This window comes from Chiloscyllium punctatum, chromosome 36, assembly GCF_047496795.1.
Source record: "Chiloscyllium punctatum isolate Juve2018m chromosome 36, sChiPun1.3, whole genome shotgun sequence".
In the NCBI taxonomy this organism is placed as follows: domain Eukaryota; kingdom Metazoa; phylum Chordata; class Chondrichthyes; order Orectolobiformes; family Hemiscylliidae; genus Chiloscyllium; species Chiloscyllium punctatum.
This window is the reverse complement of record NC_092774.1, coordinates 53,277,267-53,290,505: the sequence shown is the minus strand read 5'-3', so window position 1 is coordinate 53,290,505 and position 13,239 is coordinate 53,277,267.

The window sequence follows — 13,239 nt, the reverse complement described above, 5'->3', positions numbered from 1 at the left end:
ACAGAATTCAGTAAGTCTGTGAAGCATGCTTTGATCCACACAAAACCATGCTGTCTATCTAATCACACTGTAGTGTTATATGTAATAATCAAACTTGTCTCTTAGAATCATCTCTAATACGTAACCCACCATGGACTTGAGTGCAACTGCTCTGTAATTCCCAAGATTATCACTATCCTGTTTTTAGAAAAAGGGGAAAAAAAAAACTTTTTCCCAACCACCAATCACCTGGTAGAACTGCAGTGGACAGTGCGGACGTGAAGAGCATCACGAAATGTGCAGTAATCTCTTTCCTCTCTTCCTGTGGTTTCTTGGGTATATCCCATGTGGCCCAGGTGATGTACCGCTTCCAATGATTTTCAAACTGTTTAGCACGTTCTGCTTCTTAACATCAAATTGTTATCTCATATCAATCTCCTTTCCGTTGACCTCAAAAACGTCATGGTTCCTCTAGATAGTGAATACTGAAGCAAAATATTCATTAAGAACAGCCCATACCTCCACTGAATTCAGGTGGAAACTCCGTCCTCTACCCTGATGACTCTACCCTCTGGCCATCCTCTGGTTCCTGATTTAACTGTAGAATGCATTAGAATGTTCATTAATTCTTCCTGCTAAAGCTTTTACATACCCATAAATGGTCTCTGATGCCTATTCATCAGTTCCTTCCTGGCTACCTTCTAACCCTCTTGAGCCCTGTCTAACTTTTGCCTCCAGGAACACACAATTGTTTAGTTTCATCGATGTGTTCTTTAAACATCTGTCATTGCCGATCCATCATCAATCACTTAGTACTTTTATTTTTATTCTAAACTGAGAACTCAATCTGCAAGAGTACTAAATTTTCAGAAATGTTAAACGGCAATGAAGTGAGGTGGGAGAGCTTTGCAGGTTAAAGAAGAGATGAACACAATAATAAGGCACAATATTAATCTGGATAATGTAGAATGTTTATGGACGGAGCTGCGTAGCACCAGTTTATTCCAGCCTATGCGTGTCTCATATCATCAAAGTTAGTTTTCATTTATGTGTAAGAACCTAGTCTCAGATTTAACGGTATTAATTTCCATATGAATGAAGAATGCGAACATATTATGGTCACAATGTCTCAAAAGACTTCGCCCCACAAGTTTGCTAATGAATCCTCTCTCATTACTCAATACGCAGTCCAGGATGGTTTGTTGTATGGTTTGTTCCTCTACTTATTGTTCTAGGTAACCATTCCAAATATATTTCAAGAAATCCTTCTCAATTATTAATTTTAGTTTGGTTCGTCCAATGAACATGCAGAAGAAGTTTGCTCATAAGAACTACTGTGCGCATGTGTAATTTTCTGTTTAATGCCACCCCCAAAATCAAATTGCGGTTTAGTGGCCTGTACTTAACGGCCACTTGTAGTTTAGTTTTCCCCTTTGGTGTTACGCAGCTCTTGTCTATAAATAACTGCCATCACAGTTTATTCCACCACCCTATTACAAATCAATGGTCTATGTGGAGATATTTCACACGAACCTCACCTTTTTAACAAGCAAAGCGCGGTCTTCCCAATCCACTCTCCAACATCCTGTGTTCCCCTTGGAAGGCCAGTTAGCCCATCCTTTCTCTGATCAACTGGCAACGTCAGGCCATCCCCACATCTAATGTTTTCCCAGCAACTAGCTGGGGATATACAACCTCACCCTTCCCGAGCAAAGCTTAGTTGCTGTATCCCTACTCATTGTTGGAACACTGGCCATTATTAGGGGGAAAGTGAGGGAGTGAAACCACAGGTTGATGATAGGCAACTGAGTGGGAGTTTTATACCGGCCACTACTGAATGAACAGATTGGTTTGGGACAATTGGCTGCACCTGGGAGCACTGCTCCTTCTTCAGGTAGTTGTGGCGCAGGATCACCTTGTATAAATTCTTTGTTCCATCACTCTGCCCCACTAGTTACTTCATGAAGGAGCAGCATTTCGAAAGCTGGTGCTTCCAATTAAACTTCATGGACTATAATCTGTTGTCGTGTGATTTTCAACATTGTACACACCAGTCCAAACCCAGCACCTCCAAATTATCTCTGGCATCCATCACTGAACCTTTTTTGAACTGCCTCCAATGCCACAATATCTTCTTCCAAATAACCGGACCAAAGGTTTGCAAAGAATACCAGGTAGGTCTCACCCATATCTTGCATATTTGCTTTTGCAACGCTGATACTTCATCAGGTAGGTAGTGGGGCTGAATCATGGAATTTACAATTTATCATCTATGATCCTATCCCACTAGTTTCCTGAGGAAGGAACACGGCTCCGAAAGGGTGTATTTCCAAATAAAACTTATGGATTATGAGCTGGCGTTGTGTAATTTTTAACTTTGTCCGTCCCGTCCACTATTGGTACATCCACAACTTGAATACCTGCAACAAAATTGCTTATCTTTATGCAAGATGTTGTGCTATAACACGCGTTTTACCAATACGAATTCACTGTAACACGATTGGCAATTTGGGGACACTGCTTCGAAAGTGCGAAGTTTTCAAACATGTGTTGGTTATAACATAATTATGTTCCAAATATTTTTAATGGTGCTGCTATAATACAATTTGCTTACAACATGGGATTTAGTGAGGATGGAATAGACATATTAGAGCAGGACTGACTGTAATCGATTACTACATTTTGAAAAGCCTGTTGCCTTTCATAACTCCTTCCATTTTCTTCCTGTATCTTCAGTACCTGCATGCAAGTTTTCTGTGACTTTTCAACCAATGCCCTCCAACCCTCTGTACACGAGGTCGCTTCCCATATCAATAATAGGAAGAGTTCCAATTTTTCAGATAAAATACATGATGTTCCACTTATTCACCATAAACTCCAGCTGCTAAAATTTGTTTGCTTCTCTTAATGTATCTGCGTCTAATTGTATCGATCTTATTTACACATTGCAACTTACAATCCTGGATGCTTTTGAGTCATCTGCAAATTTGGCGAGACAGTCTTCTATCCCCTTCTGTGAAGTCATTAATGTAGTTTTTAAAAAGTTGAGGTCCAATGACCGAAACGTTTTCACCCGACTAGTTGCTTCTTGCCATCTAAAAAGAAGACTATTTATTTCGGTTGTCTGTCTTCTGTACATCTACCCAAACGGATAAATCCAATCCCAACATAACGAATGTTGTGAATTAACGTTCTCTGCGACAGCTTATCATACACCTTCAGGACGTCTAGATATATTACAACTACAAGATCCTCTTTATGCACTTTGCTTTTTGCATCTACGAAGACCTCTCACAAATCAGTCAAACATGACTTGTTCTTCATAGAGTCGTGCTGACTAACATGGAGAACGTTTTCACGTTTCAAATATCCTGATGTTCCATCCTTGGTAATTGATTCTAAGACTTACATATCAACAGATGTCAAACCAACTGATATGTAATTTCCCACATCTTGCTTCGCTCGCTTTTTGAATAAGACGTTATACTAGCTTTTTTCCAAAGAATTGGACCTTAAAGGTGTCCAGGGAATTTTGGAATATTGCAAGCAATGGATTCGCTATCTCTGCCACCATTTCCATTAATATCCTAGGGAGTAGGCAATCAGTCCTGGGGGACATCTCTGCCTTCAATGCTACTTCTTTTCTCAATTTCTTTTCCCTATTGACATTGATTGTTGTAAGTTCTACCCTTTCAATTGCCTCTGAATTGTCCATTCAAGAAAGAATATTGCTATTGAACTCCACGTTGAAAACTGAGGCGAAATATTAATTGAGCATGTTTGCAATGTCAGTGTTCCCACTATTAAATCTCCAGTTTTAACTTCCAAGGGACCAACACTCAAGGGAACAACAAGAGAATGATCAGGGAGAAGGTACGGCTGGTCAGGCATAGCGTAGGGAACTTGCGCATGGAGTCTGAAAAGATAGGGGAAGCCATAATTACATTTTTTGCTTCGGTTTTCACTAAGGAAGTGGACCTTGTTCAGAATGAAAACTTTGAGGAACTGGGAAACAGGTTTGAACAGTTCATGATTGATAAAGTTGATCTGCTGGGAATTTTGGCAAACATTAAGTTATTAAGATCCTAGGGGCCGACCAGTTTTCTCCTAGGTTGCTCCAGAAATCGAGAAAAGCCGCTGGCAAAGACCTTCTCTTCATCACTGTCCACAGGATCCGTACCAAAGAAATTGAGGGAGGCAAATGTTGTCTCTCATTTCAAGAAGGGGAATAGGGAAATCATTGGCAATTACAGAACAGTAAGTCTTAGATTAGTCGTCAGCAAGATTTTGGAAATAATTCTGAGGGATAGGTTTTATGACTTCTTGGAAATGCATAGTGTAATTAAAGGCAGTTAGCATGGCTTTGTGAGGGGGAAATTATACCTCAAAAACCTTTTTGAGTTCTTTGAAGAGGTTACGAAACAGGTCATTGAAGGTTGAGCCAAGGATGTGATGTATATGGACTTCAGCAAGGCATTTGGTAAGGTTCGCCATGGTCAGCTCAGTCGTAACATCAGGTGATATGGGATATCAAGAGATTTCGCTGTCTGGATTCAGAATTAGTTGGCTGAAAGAAGGCAGTCAGTGGTTGTAGATGGAATGTAGTCTGTCTGGAGATCAGTGTGAGAGGTGTCTACAGGGATCTGTTTAGATTAGATTAGATTACTTACAGTGTGGAAACAGGCCCGTCGGCCCAACAAGTCCACACCGCCCCGCCGAAGCGCAACCCACCCATACCCCTATATTTACCCCTTACCTAACACTATGGGCAATTTAGCACGGCCAATTCACCTGACCTGCACATCTTTGGACCGTGGGAGGAAACTGGAGCACCCGGAGGAAACCCACGGAGACACGGGGAGAACGTGCAACTCCACGGAGTCAGTCACCTGAGGCGGGACTTGAACTCAGGTCTCTGGCGCTGTGAGGCAGCAGTGCTAACCACTGTACCACCGTGCCGCCTCTTGCGCCTCTGCTGTTTGTAGTTATTATAAATGACTTGGATGAGGAGGTTGAGGGGTGTGCTACTACATTTGCCATGACATAATGGTTCAGGTGACGTTGACATTATCGAGAGCTGTTGCGGGTTGCAGCACGACGTAGACAGGATGCAGAACTGGGCTGGTAATTGGCGGATCAGTTTAACCAGGATTAATGCAAAGTGCCACATTTGCAAGATCGAACTTGAATGCTGAATATTGGTTACAGTCATGATTCTTGACAGTGCAGAGTAACAGAGGGATCTTGCTGTTCAAGTGCATAGATGCCTCAAAGCTGCCACTAAGTGGATAGGTTGTTAAGGAAGCATATGGTGGTTTGGCTTTCATTAAAAGAGGGATCGAATTTAAGGGCCACGATCTTTTGCTGCAGCTCTCCAGGACCCTTGTGAGATTACACTTGGAAAATTGTGTGCAGTTCTGTAAATATACGGAGGCTTTGCAGAGGGTGCAAAGAAGATTTGAAAGGATGCTTCCTGGACTGGAGAGCTTGTCTTACGAAGAGAGATTGACTAAGCTTGGACTTTTCTATCTGGAGAGAAGAAGGAAGAGAGGTGAACTGATCGAGATATACATGGGTACAGTTCATACGCAGAAACCATTCCCCAGGGCACGATTGACTGGCACGAGGGGTCATAGTTTTAGTATATTAGCAAGACGGTCGAGAGAAGACGTCAGAGGTAGTGTTTTTCACGTAGAGAGTTGTAAATGCATGGAATGCGTTGCCAGCGGTGGTGGTGGAAGCAACGTCATTAGGCACATTTAAGGTACTGCTGGACATGCACATGGACAGCAGCGAATTGAGGGGTGCTTAGGTTAGGTTATTTTATTTTAGATTAGGAATAATCCTCGGAACAACATTGTGGCTTGAAGTGCCTGTTTTGTGCTGTACTTTTTAATGCTCTATATAACATTCACCAAATTGATTCTTCCAATCTATGTACGCGTTAAAAACGCCCATGTTTATTACTGTAGCTTTCGTGTATATGTGTAATAATTCCTGGTTTGTTTTGTTCCTCAATGCTTTAGGGACTGATAGATCATTCCTACCCGGTACTTCTCTCATTTGCACTTTTTTTTCTGCCCAGACTGATTCCATGCCTTGATATCCCTTGATTATGTCATTTCGTTTCACAAGCCTGTTGCCTCCCTTTACCATCAAAGGTGCATCATCTTCTTTTCCTTTCAGTAGATCTTTCTGAAATGCTGACGACACTTAGATATTCAATACTCAGACCGGGTGTCCTTCTACCCACATTCAGTAATCGCTGCCAAATCGTTCCCTTCTGTTTCTATTTGGGCCATTAACTCATTAATTTTGCTTTGAATACTTTTTGCACCTAAATACAAAATGTTTAATTTGTTCTACTGGTACACTTCGCTACTCCTTCACATTTCCTTGGTTCACAAAGGCAATCTCCTATTCGTTTCTTCAGCGAAGCTGACTGGTCGCCATTTGCCTTTTGGCAACGTAGGCTCCTAACTATTACGTCAATCTGTGGTTTAAATTTCCATTATAACTGAATCCTCTCTCCTCCCCCATTGTGATTAAATCACTGTTTACAGCTTCAGTTATGCAATTCGCTCGGACTCTCGTCGCAGAACGATTCCAATGAAGACCATCCAACAGATCCGCTTCCTGGTTCCCGGAACTGATAACAATCTCTCATGACTTCTAAACCCATTTCTCCCACAGCAACTTTGATCCACACATTTACTTGCTTAATCGTCTTGACCGTGTGGAAATTAGCTCTTGACTCAGGCAACAATCCAGAAATGATTATCTTTTATTTCTGCTTTTTAAATTAAGCTTCTATCTTTTCATATTCCATTAGCAGTAGTTCTGTCCTAATTTGGGCGGCACGGTGGCACAGTGGTTAAGACTGCTGCCTCACAGCACCAGAGACCCGGGTTCAATTCGCCGCCTCAGGCGACTGACTGTGTGGAGTTTGCACATTCTCCCCGTGTCTGCGTGGGTTTCCTCCGGGTGCTCCGGTTTCCTCCCACAGTACAAAGATGTGCAGGTCAGGTGAATTGGCCATGCTAAATTGCCCGTAGTGTTAGGTTAGAGATATGGGTTGGTTGTGCTTCGGCGGGTCGGTGTGGACTTGTTGGGCCAAAGGGCCTGTTTCCACACTGTAAGTAATCGAATTATCTCTGCTGTTGATACGTAATCGACTACAATCGCTGCATCTTTACCCTCCCACTCCAAGTTCCCCTGCCGCAAAATGAGATATTCCAAAACCGGGCATCAGGTAGGCAACACAGTGTTTGGGACTCACGTTTTTGGTCACAGAGGACAATGTTGATACTCCTAACCATGGTATCTCCAATCACATCTCGGCTTCTCTTCTCTACCCCAATTTGAAAGTCACCCTACACCATAATGCTGTAATTAGTCTACTCTATTTCTGCTGTCCCCCTTCCCGCCCGCACAGGGAACAATACTCTCAAACTGTTGGAACAAAGAAGGGCTGAAACTGCTTAAACTCTACCTTATCGATGCTTCAACGTGCCTCACTCACAGCCATACCCTCCTGTCCATGATCACTGGCCGAATTCAAGTTTGTTCGTCTCAGAGGTGTGACTGTCTCCTGAAACACAGGGTTCAGGTAACTCTCCCCATTCTTGATGTGTCACAGTTTTAGAAGCTCAGACTCAAGCTAATTTAGTGTGAACTGAAGCTCCTCAAACACAACATCTCTTCTCAAAGAATCTGTTCTGCTAGTAATGGCCTTTTAACACATCCTCAATTGAACCCACAAGAAACAGGCCGAGCTCTGAAATTGAATTTATGTCACCATGCCCCTACTTTTACCGCTGATGACACCGAAGTCGACCTGGCCGTGGCAGAATTCATCTGTCTCCGTTGTTCCCTCTCCACTAGCAAAAGACAGTTGGTCCACATACATTGTATTCGGTGAACAACAGCCTTTAAACATATCCACCCTTCCTGTGTAGCTCTACTGTTAGCAACAGAAAGTGATCACAAAATCAATATGTTCCACATTTGTGCCCTACTCTAGCCTACCTTCTGGCATTGAGATTTCCACTTATCAAAGCATAGTAGGCCCAAATGTGTCGTCTACCAATGGCGTTTTGACTCAAGACTCACATTGGTACTGTAACAATGGCTTGACGCTCCATTCACCTTCTGTGGTCCGAGCAGCAGACTGTAGTCTAAACCTAATTCTGTTTCCGTCACAATGAAACTGAGAGTGAGTTTCCCTGGATGAGTGGTATGGACAGCGTGACGAAACTGAGAGAAATATATATCGTGCGAGAGAGAGAGAGAATGAGATAGAGAGATGAATTATGGAGAAAGCAACACGAAAAGGCTGTTGAAGAAGAATGGCAGAGTGAGGGACAATGAAAAAGTGAGAAAATTAGCATACAAGCGAGAGAGGGCACGGTTCTGTGGAAGTGAGAGGCAAAGTGTAGGGACATGGGACAAAAGAGCGAGAGGAGTTCTGCCGAGGACAGGTCGACGTGGATGACACCTGGAGTGAAATCAAGGACATACTGACTTAAGTCCAATTCCTGAGACCAGACCCGGTCCTCTCCACCTGCCTGAAGCCCACGAGATGAGGCCGAGTCTGTTTATCAACAGCTCAGCTTTTTCTACACAGAGACAAACAAATTCTGTTTTTTAACATTTTTAATGTGTGCATTTATTGTTTAGAAATTTAAGTTGTAGGTATCGGAAGTGGAATGGTGCCTATGCTCACTGGGCGCTGTGTTGAGACAAACATTGAAGCCTGTCCCTGTAACCCGTGTGATAACCCTGAACAAATCAGCAGTACAGTCAACCTATTTCCTTAGCAAATGTTTGTTTCCATGCTAAATATTTGAACTGATATAAGAAAATCCCAGATGGATTGATTGGTAAGTGGTTTTGATTGATGATAATTATAATTAAAGAGAATATGCAGCTTGTTATTCAGTTGCTGTCTGAAATTAGTCTGGGAAACCGCATTTATTGAGGTGTTTGAAAAGCACTTTATGAGCTGCAGCTTAATGAGGAATTCCTGCTCGAACCATTCCAGATACAAAGATTTATACATCATTCCACAACATTTAGTTCCATATAGAAAATATCATTATCATTGACCGAAGTCGCAAGCAGCAGAATAATGTTTTTGTCGTTACATATTTTTGTTTAACCATGAGTATTCCCATTGGTGTGAGCCTGGAGACTTCAGCGTGCTCTGCTAGTCAGTTCAGAGTATCTGACGATGCAAATATTGAGCAAAAGATTCGGGAGAAACGGGCGATTCGGGGATAGAATGTGCTGGAGGAACTCGATTATGACTTAGACCCAGCTGAAATAAACACCGATTGTTACCCCATAAAACCAGGGATAGTGTACCAGCAAAAAAAAAACTTTGAACATAAAATAACAGGAAATATTCCTTAAATCCCTTACCACAGATATGGTTCAGTGAAATGCAGCTACCGTTTTGCTCGCTGCAATATATACTTTTCAGCTTATTACTTCAAATCTATAAAAGGTGAAAGTGACGGAGGACGAGGCAGAACAGTCAGTGGCAGGATAAACAGGACGGCGTGGATGTTATGCATGCGCATGTCAAACTGAAGATAAAAATGCTCCAGATAAACAATCACAATCACATCGATATGATGTTTTAAGTAACGAACAGTAAACCTGCCGTTATCATGGCCACCAGGTAAGGACTGACAAATGGAGACAATCCACACCTTTATACAGCATTACGAAGATTGTTACATAGTTAACTTTGAGGAAGGCAAGTAAACATTTTATACATCAACCTAGAAGCAGAGTTATCACTTTGATTGAGGACCCAGTGAAAATTTGAAATGGCAGATGCAACAGAATCTGAACTTGCCTGCATGCTGCTCCCCTTGCAGTGCTGGTTTTGGCAGACTGTTGCCCTGCAAATGACCAATGGATTAACCAACTATTTTCTTGCCGAGCAACGACCTGCGTCCCCAACTCCACAATGTTTCACAAGCAAAGAACTGCATTCATCTGTAACACTGTTCCCCAATCAATGTCCTGTGGTGTTGTGCTCTCTCTGTACCCTGCACAATAGTCAGTGGCCCATTCCTGCACTGGACCCTGAGAAATGTACACTCTCATTCTGTGCCTCCAGAAACAGCGGCCAGAAACCCCTTTGTTTCCAGAAAAAGAGCGTATGGCCCCTCACCCACGCGTCTCCCTAACAATGACCTGTGGCCAACCGCATCATTGCTACACCCGCAAAAGCCTGCAAACACATCGAAACTCTACTTCCAGAACTTTGCGAATGTATCCGCACCCACTCTATTCTCCGAGAAACAGACCGTGGATGCACACCCAGTCTATTCGCCAAGGAACAGTAAGTGTCCCAACATGCACTGCTCCCCAGTCATTGGCATAATTTCCCATCCAATGCTGATTCGTTGGCAACAGGTCCGAGAAGAGTAGGGTGAAAAACGATATGGAAAACTTGAGGGAGAGAGAAATTGGGAGCTAAAGAGAGTGCAACTGGGAGAGTGGCACTGAGAGAACATAGGATGTGAACACGAGTAAGGAAATGGCAGAGACCTGGCAGAAATGTGACAGAGGGACAGTGCCAGAGTGTGTGTAACGTAGCAAGGGAGATAGTTGAATCATGCTGAGGTCAATTCGGAGTGGGTAACAACACAGGTAAAAGCAAGGAAAGAGTGACTTAAACTCAACTCCTAGTATCGACCGAGTCTCCCTCCCCGTCCCTGAGGACCAGGAGTTGGGGCCGACTTTGCTTCTGTCCAGCCCAGATGCTTTAAATAAAAAAACTCTGCTCCTGGCATTTTTCGGCGGACATATCTTTAGTACTTAAGCGTTATAGATGCAGTAGTTGGACGTGAGTCTTTTTATCACTGACATGAGTTGAAGCCACTCACCAGACTGATATCCGAACAACAGTTAGTGATCCTACACACCTTATGGTGCCCACACTCGTGCTGTGAACTAACCAACACTCTGTTACTGAGCAAGAGAATGTGGTCCTCCACCGAGTCGACTCCCCACACAAATTTATGTGGACCCAGATCGTCTCTGTAATCCTTGCAATGATCTGCGTACATACCCACCGACATGTCTATCCAACAGCGGTTGATACCCTGACAACAAAAGCGTATCCCTAACAATGGTCTGTGCACTCACCTCCACTTACATCCCTAAGCAACATCCGGTGGTCCCACAACACCTTTCTTCCTTAGCAACGGCGTGTGTTCCCATTCAAACTCTGTAACCCGAGCAACGGCTTTTAGTACCACCTGCATTTGCTCTTCCAGAAATGGCTTGATGTCCCAATCGGGTCTGCTCCCTGGTAGTGCACTGTTGCCCCACATTCACTCTATCCCCTGAACAATTAACAATTGTGATACACCAGTTCTGTTCCTCTATCAATATGCAGTGTTCATGTACTCAGTATGTTCCCGCAGAAACGGCCCGTGGACCCATTCACAGTCTATGATTCTGGCAAGAGTTGGTGGGCACACGTGGACACTATTTTCCGAGCAGTGAATTCTGGTCTTAGTTTTATTGTTGAACTGAAATCGTCATATAGCTCCACCTACACTCTGCACTCCAACCACCAGCATAGTGCCCCAGCTCCATGTTTCTACTTTGGAGTCATACAGCACAAAAGAAGATCCTTCTGTTTACTAATCAATGCCGATCATAATCACAAAGTAAACTATTTCCACATGTCTGCTTCTGATAGTTATCCTTCTAAAGCTTTCCTGTCATGCATCTCTCCATGTGTATTTTAAATGGTTTAATTTTCGTACCCATATCCACCATCTCCTCAGGAAGTCCCTTCCACAGGCAAACCATCCTGGGTTTTTTTTTAAAAATGCCTGTCATCTATTTTTAAATGTCTCTCCTCTCACCTTATAAATGTGACCTGCCATCTTAAAATTCCACACCTTCGGGAAAACTCATTTAAAAAAAACTTTTTTTGTACCTCCAATTATTTAATAAACATCTGTCAGGTTGCTTCTCATTCTTCTAAGCTCCAGCGATAAAAACAGCCCCAAACTATACTCGCTGGGCGGCACAGTGGCTGAGTAGTTAACACTGCTGCCTTACAGCGCCAGGGACCTGGTTTTGGCTCCAGCAGTTTTCGTCCGTCTATGTACAATTTGCACATTTTCCCCGTGTCTGCGAGGGCGTCCTTCGTTTACTGACCGCAATACAGAGATGTGCAGAGTACGTGAAATGTCCACAATAAATTACCACAGTGTTCAGAATTGTGTAGATTAGGTACATCAGGCGTGAGTAAGTGTAGAGTAATAGTATAGGATAATGTGTCCAGGTGGTTTCTCATCGGAGGATTGATGTGGATGTGTGGGGTCAAATCGCATACTTCCATGCTGCAGGGATTCCATGATATTCAGCTTTTCTTTATACGTCAAAGTTCCCATATCCTGCAACATTCTGGTAAATCTCTTCTGAACCCTCTCCAGTTTCATAGAATCCTTCCTATAACTGGCTGAACAAACCTGAAGACAACATTGCAGAAGAGGCCTCACGAATGTCTCGTGCAACCTCAATGTAATTTCACACTCCCTAACCCAAGGAACTGAGCAATGAAGGCAAGCATGCCAAATGACTTTTTTAACCACCTTTTCAATATGTGATCCAAACTTCAACGAATGCTCCACCTGCACCTCCTGGTCGCTCTGTTCTACCTGAGCAACTAAATTACTTACAGCGTGGAAACAGGCCCTTCGGCCCAACAAGTCCACACCGACCCGCCACCCAACAAGACCCATTCCCATACATTTACCCCTGCATCTAACACGATGGGCAATTTAGCAAGGCCGATTCACCTAACCTGCACATTTTTGGATTATGGGAGGAAATCAGAGCACCCGGAGGAAACCCACACAGGCACGTGGTAATTGTGCAAACTCCGCACAGAGAGTTGCCTGAGGCGGGAATTGAACCCGTGTCTCTGGCACTGTGAGGTAGCAATAGACAATAGACAACAGACAATAGGTGCAGGAGTAGGCCATTCTGCACTTCGACCTGCACCACCATTCAATATGATCATGGCTGAGCATCCTTAATCAGTATCCTGTTCCTGCCTTATCTCCATAACCCTTGATTCCACTATCCTTGAGAGCTCTATCCAACTTTTTCTTAAATGAATCCAGAGAATGGACCTCCTCTGCCCTCTGGGGCAGAGCATTCCACACAGCCACCACTCTCTGGGTGAAGAAGTTTCTATTCATCTCTGTCCGAAATAGT